At 47.0% G+C, this 7,954-nt stretch overlaps 1 non-coding gene across 1 annotated transcript; it reads right to left on the bottom strand.

The window, feature by feature from the left end:
* Positions 1-6,400: 6,400 nt before the first annotated feature.
* Positions 6,401-6,472, bottom strand: TRNAH-GUG (transfer RNA histidin (anticodon GUG)). The gene has a single exon. It is a non-coding gene; the product is annotated as a tRNA-His (tRNA).
* Between the last annotated feature and the right edge of the window lie 1,482 nt (positions 6,473-7,954).

The following is a 7,954-nucleotide window of genomic DNA, read 5'->3' as shown; positions in this document are numbered from 1 at the left end:
CGTGGGGAGCTCGGTGGCCGGGCAGGGGGCGGGGGCGGGGGCGGGGCGGGGGCGGAGCTCGGTCGGGCGGCGAGAGGGGGCGGGGCTTGGCCGGGCGGCGAGAGGGGGCGGGGCTCGTCAGTAACAAGGGAGGGGCGGGGTTCCGCTACCTAAAGGAGGCGACCTCCTCCAGCCCGGCGGAGAGGAGCGGGCGGGGGTTTCCAGCCTATGTAGACGCAGAAATGAAGTGGCGACCCTAGGGCAGGGAATGCGACTCCTGAGGATGGACTGAGGATGAATCCTCCACGTGTCGCCACGCGCGCCCCTCTGGGGACGCACCTGTGCACGTCTGTTCCCCCTCCCCAGCTCCCACCTCGCGCGAGACGCCAAGAGGGGAGTCTTCGGACTCCGGGGTTCTTGGCCCTCCGGCGCCTTCCGCCCCTCCTTTACCCTCCCCAAGGCCTCCCAACTGGGAAATAATATCCTGGGAGGAAAAACTGGGGTGGGGTGGGGGCGAGACAGGGGCTGTTCTGTAAGATGTGTCTGTAACTACCGGCTCCGGCGTGCTGCCTTGGGAGCCCCACCTACCTCCTCCCATCCAACTGCTCTCTGTGCACATACTCGAACCCACTCCAGGTAGACGTCTCATATCACAGACAGTCAGCTCCCTAGAGGCACCCACTTCTCCCGAATGGTTTCCACACAAGCCCTCCTCACAGGCAAACAGCCCTTGCACAAACGCTTCCCACCCGGCCCTGATGGCAGCTCACGCATATACACAGAAATCCCTTCAAGTCCCAGGTTTCATTGCCAATCAGCTTAGTGACAGAATAGAAACAGACAAGTCAATAAATCAAGTCTAGAAACAGTTCCAGTGTTGTCTATCATAAACCCCTTATCCTCCAGAGGCTCGGATGCTCAAGCATTTTTGTCTTAGAAATAAAACCAATTTCTCCCCAGGAATCTTGTAGCCCTGAGGCCAACGCCAACATTTGCTTTTGACTCTGATGGAAAGGTAGCAGCTTCACCTCACCAACATCCCTCTGAGCACTACCTCAGTGTCTCCCTCACTCTTAGGCTCATATCTGTCTTGTGAGGGAGCAAAGAGCCACGTGAGGCCCCACAGGGAAGGGGGCTCAAAGCTGGACTAGAGTAAGATGTGATGGCAAAACTGAGAATACCCTAGGATTCCCAGGGCCCCAGGTCTCAAAATATTTGTTGAGTTTCTGCTTTGTGCATATTCTGGTTGGTGTTATAGGACAGTGCTTTCCAAACTGCGATATGCACACGAATCTCCTGGGGAATTTGTTAAATTGAAGTTTCTGATTCTGTAGGTCTAGCTGCGATGGGGTCCTGGTGTAGTTCCAACAGGCTTCCAGGTGATACAGATACAGCTGGCCCTCCCACCACACTTTGAGTAGCAGGACTGTAGGAGATACTGAAATAGCTGATATTGTGTCTGGTTTCATGAGCTATAATAGAGAAAATAACATGCACATCGTAAAAATGTGCAGCTTAAAAAATTGACTAACAAAGCAAAGCTGGACATGGAGATAATAAATTCTAGAAGAATTGTCCAGTTGATCCATATTGGAGGGTCTCCTCAATCACCAGGTGTCTGACAACAATAATTGTGGGCTCTAGCCAGATCTCTGAGGATCAGTGGCAAGATACTCAATGCCACTGATTCTCACTTTCCTTATATCTGCAAAGGGCATGATGACTGTTGTGTGAGGATTAGGGGAAATGATGGATATGAAATGATGGAAATGGTGGAACAGGATTTGAAAACTGTAAAGTGCTTACCATGGTAGATGTCAAATGAAGCCACATATGTTTAAGAAATATGGAGTTAAGCTGCTGACAGCTCAGAGGAATGGAATCAATCAAGTCTACACAAAAGATAGTAGGCTTCATGGAGGGGGTAGACCTGAGCTGGGTAGGATTTGGACAGATGAAGCAAAGGAGTGAAAGATCATTCCAAGCCAGGAGGTCAGCATGAGTTGAGTGAAGGGATTGAGGTGGGAACCAGCCTACCATAAAGAAGGGGTGGGTTCATAGTGAGGAAGAGTAGGAGGTAAAGTCACATGAGGAGGGGGGAGGATATCATAAGGGTAGAGTTTAAATGATAATTAAAATGCTATAATACCTTACGTGCACCATGAACTTACTCTTGTTTTAAACTATCTGTTAATGCACTTTCCTCCCCCACCAGAGTGTGTGCTCCTGGAAGCAGGCATTGTTGAGCACCTCATGGGACCAGGCAGCTTGCTAGGAACCAAGGATACAGAGGTGAGGCCCTCTCGGCAAGCCTCCTCTAAGACCTGGGTGGAGTTTGCCAGATCCAAAGTCTTGCAGTTAAGCATGTTAAGCATTGTACCATAGACTCAGGATTCCGAAGGGGAGCCGGGTGTTCCCATCACTTAGTGCAGAGCCTGTCATGTGGCAGGAGCTTAACAACTGTTGAAATGAGTAAAGATCATTTCTCTTGTTCGTATTTTTATATAGCTATAATTGTGGTATACACAATTTTATGTCCTTATTTTTTCCACTTAACATTGCATATTTTCCCCATTTTTATTATGTAAGCTTTATTTTCTTCCAATTTTTTTTCAAAATATTTCAAACCTACAGAAAAATTCAAAGAAAGTACAGTGGAAATCTGTATAGCCTTCACCTAGGTTCACTACTTTTTAACACTTTGCCACATTTGTTCTATCCCCCCACCCTTTTTTTTCCTTAACCATTTGATGCAAGTTTCAGGTATCATGATACTTCAGCTCTAAATACTTCAGCAGCCATTCCCTAGGAATAAAGAATTCTTGCATGGGGCCATTAAGACCATTACCATAATAGTATTGTCTATTATGCAGTCTATATTAATTTTTTTCCATTTCCCCCCCAAATGTCATGTATATATATGGTTGGGGGTTTTTTTGTTTGTTTGTTTTTTGTCCTGATTCAGGATTTATCAAGGTTCCCCTGTTGCACTCGTTTGTTTCTTTAATCTCTTTAAATCTTGAGCTGTTCCCCATTTTTTTCTTGCTAGTTTGTTTTTCATGACATTGATCATTCTGAAATGTCCAGGGCAGTTGTCATGTAGAATGTTGCACATTTTGGATTTTTCCATAGTTTCCTCATGCTTAGATTTAGGTTAGACATTTTTAAAAAGACCATTACATGAGGGATGTTGTGGACTTTCTAGTGTGTTACACTGGCAGGCCAGCCAATAGTGTACATTTGTCCTTCATTGGTGACGCTAGGCTTGATCACTTGGTTAAGTTGGAGTCCATCATATCTCTCCATTTCACAATTTCACAAAGTAAGTTGTGGTGTGATAACCTAAGACTATTAGCTCCCAACATGTTTTACCCAGTAGTTTTAGCTTCCATTGATGATGTATGCTTACATTTGTTATTACACTGGGGATTGCAAAATGATGACTCTAATTGTCATTCTGTATTTGTTTTTTTTTTTAATTTTATTTATTTATTTATTTATTTTTGGCTGTGTTGGGTCTCTGTTGCTGCGCACAGGTTTTATCTAGTTGTGGGGAGTGGGGGCTACTCTTCCTTGCGGTGCACAGGCTTCTCATTGCGGTGGCTTCTCTTGTTGCGGAGCATGGGCTCTAGGCGCACAGGCTTCAGTAGTTGTGGCACACGGGCTCAGTAGTTGTGGCTCAGGGGCTCTAGAGCACAGGCTCAGTAGTTGTGGTGCACAGGCTTAGTTGCTCTGCAGCATGTGGGATCTTCATGGACCAGGGCTTGAACCCGTGTTCCCTACATTGGCAGGCGGATTCTTAACCACGGAGCCACTAGGGAAGTCCCTGCATGTGTTATCTGACATTCATTTCTGTAAAGAAGAGTTTCTCCTCCTCCTCCTCCCTCCCCCTCCTCCTCCCTCCCCCTCCTCCTCCCTCCCCCTCCTCCTCCCTCCCCCTCCTCCTCCCCCCCGCCCCCCCATACCCATGGTCTCAAAAACTCTTTTTTTAAAAATTCAGTGTGATATAATCCATTACCATCATCATTCTGTTTGATGCTCAAAACTGTCCCAAATTGGGCCAGCAGGAGCCCTTTCAAGAGGCTTCTGCATTCTTTTGACTTGGTCTCACCAATCTTTAAACACTTACTTGCGTTCTCACACAAGATGTTCCAGACTCAACTTGTACTTACCCTGCTGCAAAATGTAACCAGTCATTTTTTTTTAAGGGAGTCTTACTCCTTTTAGTTGGAAATGGTATTTTAAAATTGACTTTGTACTTTAAAAATGGCAATTTAATATCTCATCAAATGAGCCTACCTCAGTTTAGCTCATCACTTTATTTGTTGAGCATTTAGGCTATTTCCATTCTCCTCCCTTCTAAATAACTGTAACAAACATCTTTACGCGGATAACTTTTCCAAGTTTAGGATTATTTCCTTTGACAATATTCCCAAAAGTGGAGTTGTTGGGGCAGGGAGTGTACATTTTTTTCTTACTCTTGATACACATTATCCATCTGCTCTCATAGAAAGTTTTAAAAGTCAACAACGACTTCTAAATGTTAAGCCCAGTTATTTTGTCTCATTCCTCTTTCTCCTTTGCAGCACCTGAGTCTGCTGACCTCCTCTGTGCTTGCAACTGTCTTCTCCCAAACTTTCTGTAAAATAACACTGTTCTCCTTTCTCTCAAGGCAAATCCTCTCTTCCTCCCTTAACCTCCTAAATTTTTGCATGTTCCAACACCTAGACCTTAGAGCTCACTTTTCTTACTGGGTACTAAGTGGGGTGTCCTCCCTTCTATTTGCTTGACTTTGAATGCCCAGTCCCATCCTGAGCTCCCATTCCTTCTGGTTTTGTCTTCTAAGTCTGGCCCTTGGCTTTGCTCTCCAGCCTTGCCTTGGGTCCATCTCTGTCCACAACCTTGAGAGGACAAACATATCCCAGTATACTCATATATGCACTCTGTTCTTAGAGATTCCGCATGTAGATGGAGCTTCATTTGGGCCGTGTTTTCTATTTGTCTGATATAAAAATAACATGGGGGACTTCCCTGGTGGCGCAGTGGTTAAGAGTCCGCCTGCCAATTCATGGCACACAGGTTCGAGCCCCGGTCCGCGAAGATCCCACATGCCGCGGAGCAACTAAGCCCGTGAGCTGCAACTACTGAGCCTGTGAGCCACAACTACTGAAGCCCGCACGCCTAGAGCCCGTGCTCCGCAACAAGAGAAGCCACTGCAATGAGAAGCCTGCGCACTGCAACGAAGAGTAGCCCCCGTTCGCCGCAACTAGAGAAAGCCCACGCGCAGCAACAAAGACCCAACGCAGCCAAAAATAAATAAATAAATTTATAAAAAAAGAAAAAACAAAACAAAACAAAAAACAAAGATGGTTCTGTGTTACAAGAATACAACTTAAGATGCAACCATAAAGAAAACCGGGCCACTTCTCTCATTTATGGACTCAAGCAATCTCTTTTCAAATATTTATGGAGAGGCTGTATTCTTGGAACACAAATATAGTAGGATTCAGTTCTGCCTTCAATGAACTTGAATTTTCTAACTTTAGTGGTTTGTGATTTAAGCTGGATCCTGACAATAAGATAAGAGATGGAAGTGGAGGGTCTCCAAATAAACTATCAAGTCTAGTCCCTCTTCCCAACTCCAAACCCAGGAGGCTTCCCTGACTTTCCAACCTGAAATAAAAATAGGGCTGATTCCCAGCAGAGCCCAGGCTCCCAAAAGTTTTTTGCAAGCACAGTAAGGAATTCCTTTCCCTTATCTTATCACCCCAAATAGTGTCCCACCCTCCCTAGCTGCGAGCCAGTGCCTGGGGAGAAAAAGGACTGGATCAGGTGGAGATTCCCCTGGGTATGTACACTCTTTCCTGTAAAGGGAGATTGCCTACCAATGCAAAGCTAACACTTCAGGTCTGACTTCTGGGGGTGAGGAGGAGGAAGGGAAGAGGTCACCTGTATTATGCAAGAAGCAGGGGGGGAATATATTTGCATACATATATGCATATATAAATATTTATTTATACAAAGACTGCCACAGAAAAACATATTGGAAACTGGCAATAATTGGTAGATAGGGTGAACAATGAGAGGGAGACACTTTTCACTGGGCTTGTGCATACGTATTCTCTATTTGATAATGAATAAACCATTTTTAAAAATAAATGTATGAAAAGGAAAAAAAACAGCAAGGCCACAGGGGCGCTGTTTTGTTGGTGTAGGAGAATTATTTAGACACTGATTTTCCATGTTTTTCAGGAGGTAAGGGGTTACAACTGATCATAGAGGTGTTTCAGTTTTCAGAGTAGAGAGATGCAGCGTTTCATTTTTAAAAAATGAGTTACGATTTATACAAAGTGTTATGGGTTGGGGGGAAAAAAAGGAATTAAAAAGAAACAAGCCCCTTGCCGTGCCATTGTTCCCACAATGCCGTGACTCGGATTCGAACCGAGGTTGCTGCGGCCACAACGCAGAGTACTAACCACTATACGATCACGGCGAGCTACCAGGGACCTGTCAGCGGCCCTTTCTGATTGTCTTCTTCAACAGTTAAAGGCCTTCCCATTCTGCACGTCACCAAAGGGTCCACCTATGGGGCGGGTTGCGGCCTAAGGCCGGGTCTGAGAATGCGCAGGCGCATTGCTCTCTTGCCAGTTGGTCTGGTTTTCTCCTGTTTTGGCCCATTAGCCACGGGAGGTGGGGATGAGGCAGTGGGAAAGGATGGGTTCCATGTAAGAGTTTAGGGGGTACCACTTGGGCATCCAGAGACGGGACTGGCCGGAGCTGAGTGTTCACAAGCTGTGTTACTCTCATTCCTTGGAGGACGCCCATCTCCTCTGCCCCGAGACCCTGCCAGAGACCCCAAACCTGCCGGGGGGCGCTCCTCAGGGCTTCTCCTCCCTGTTGATTCCCCCAGGAGTGATCTAACGGCAGCCTCTATGGATAATGTGGATGCCCGCAGAACTGGGCTGTCCACTTAGAAGGGACTCAATGAACACACCCTGCCGTTCCCTTCTCCTCCAGCACCCGCTTCCTTGTTTCTCTTATCCCCGCTACGGCCCTGACTCGTCCCTCCGCAGGGCTCCCGCCGGACCCGGTGCCCTCCTCTGTTGCGTCGCTGGGCGCAGCAGGGACTGGGTCTGATTCTCCTTCTTGTACATCAGTGCTCTCGTCTCCATGGCGCCTAGAACCAGGCCGAGTCCACAGTAGGCAGTGGCTTTTTGCTAAAATGAGAACATACCCCTGGTTCTAACGAGTGAATCCAGAGAGACCACCGGTCTCTTCAGTGTCGTCTGCTCTAATCACTGGCCCCCTTCAGAGCCGCCAGAGGGATCTTGCTAAACACGAATAGAATCCTCTCCCTCCTCCACCTCTCATCACCACCCCCGAGACTGCGGGAAATTTGTCTACCTTTTCCAGCTCATCCTGTGGCCTTCCCTCAGTGTCGTTTCCCATTCCCTAGTTACTTGCTTTCATTCACTCAACAGGTCTTTGAGAGGCGCCTGCTACCTGTCAGACCAGGGCCTGTGGGCGTAGTGGGGTGGGGAAGAGAGAAGATTTACAAAGAGGAATTATGATTGTTCCTTTTGGAGCCCTTGGCACACGAGATAATCCTGGCTGCTTGACAAATTCCCTTTCTGCCTTTAAGAGCTACTTCAGAGGTCACCTCCTCTGCGAAGCGTTCTCTTCCTATTATTGGGAGCCCCTTTTCAGTGCTGCCATGGACATCGGTACATATGTCAATTATAACACTTCTTGGCCTTATGAGTGAGTGTTCTGTGCTTTGTCTGGGCTGGGCATGATAACGTGCGTAGCCCAGGGTAAGCGGAAGCCTATATGCTCCCGAAGTTCAATTCAGCGAGACCTGGCGTAAGCATCGTTTCCAACTGTCACAAGGGGATTGGGATCCATTTTCAAGAAAGTTATTACAAACTATAGATAAAAACGGAGGAGACCCCTTGCCGTGCCACTGCTTTCGCAA

Source organism: Balaenoptera acutorostrata, chromosome 3, assembly GCF_949987535.1.
Source record: "Balaenoptera acutorostrata chromosome 3, mBalAcu1.1, whole genome shotgun sequence".
Lineage (NCBI taxonomy): Eukaryota > Metazoa > Chordata > Mammalia > Artiodactyla > Balaenopteridae > Balaenoptera > Balaenoptera acutorostrata.
This window is presented reverse-complemented; position numbering and strand designations above follow the sequence as displayed.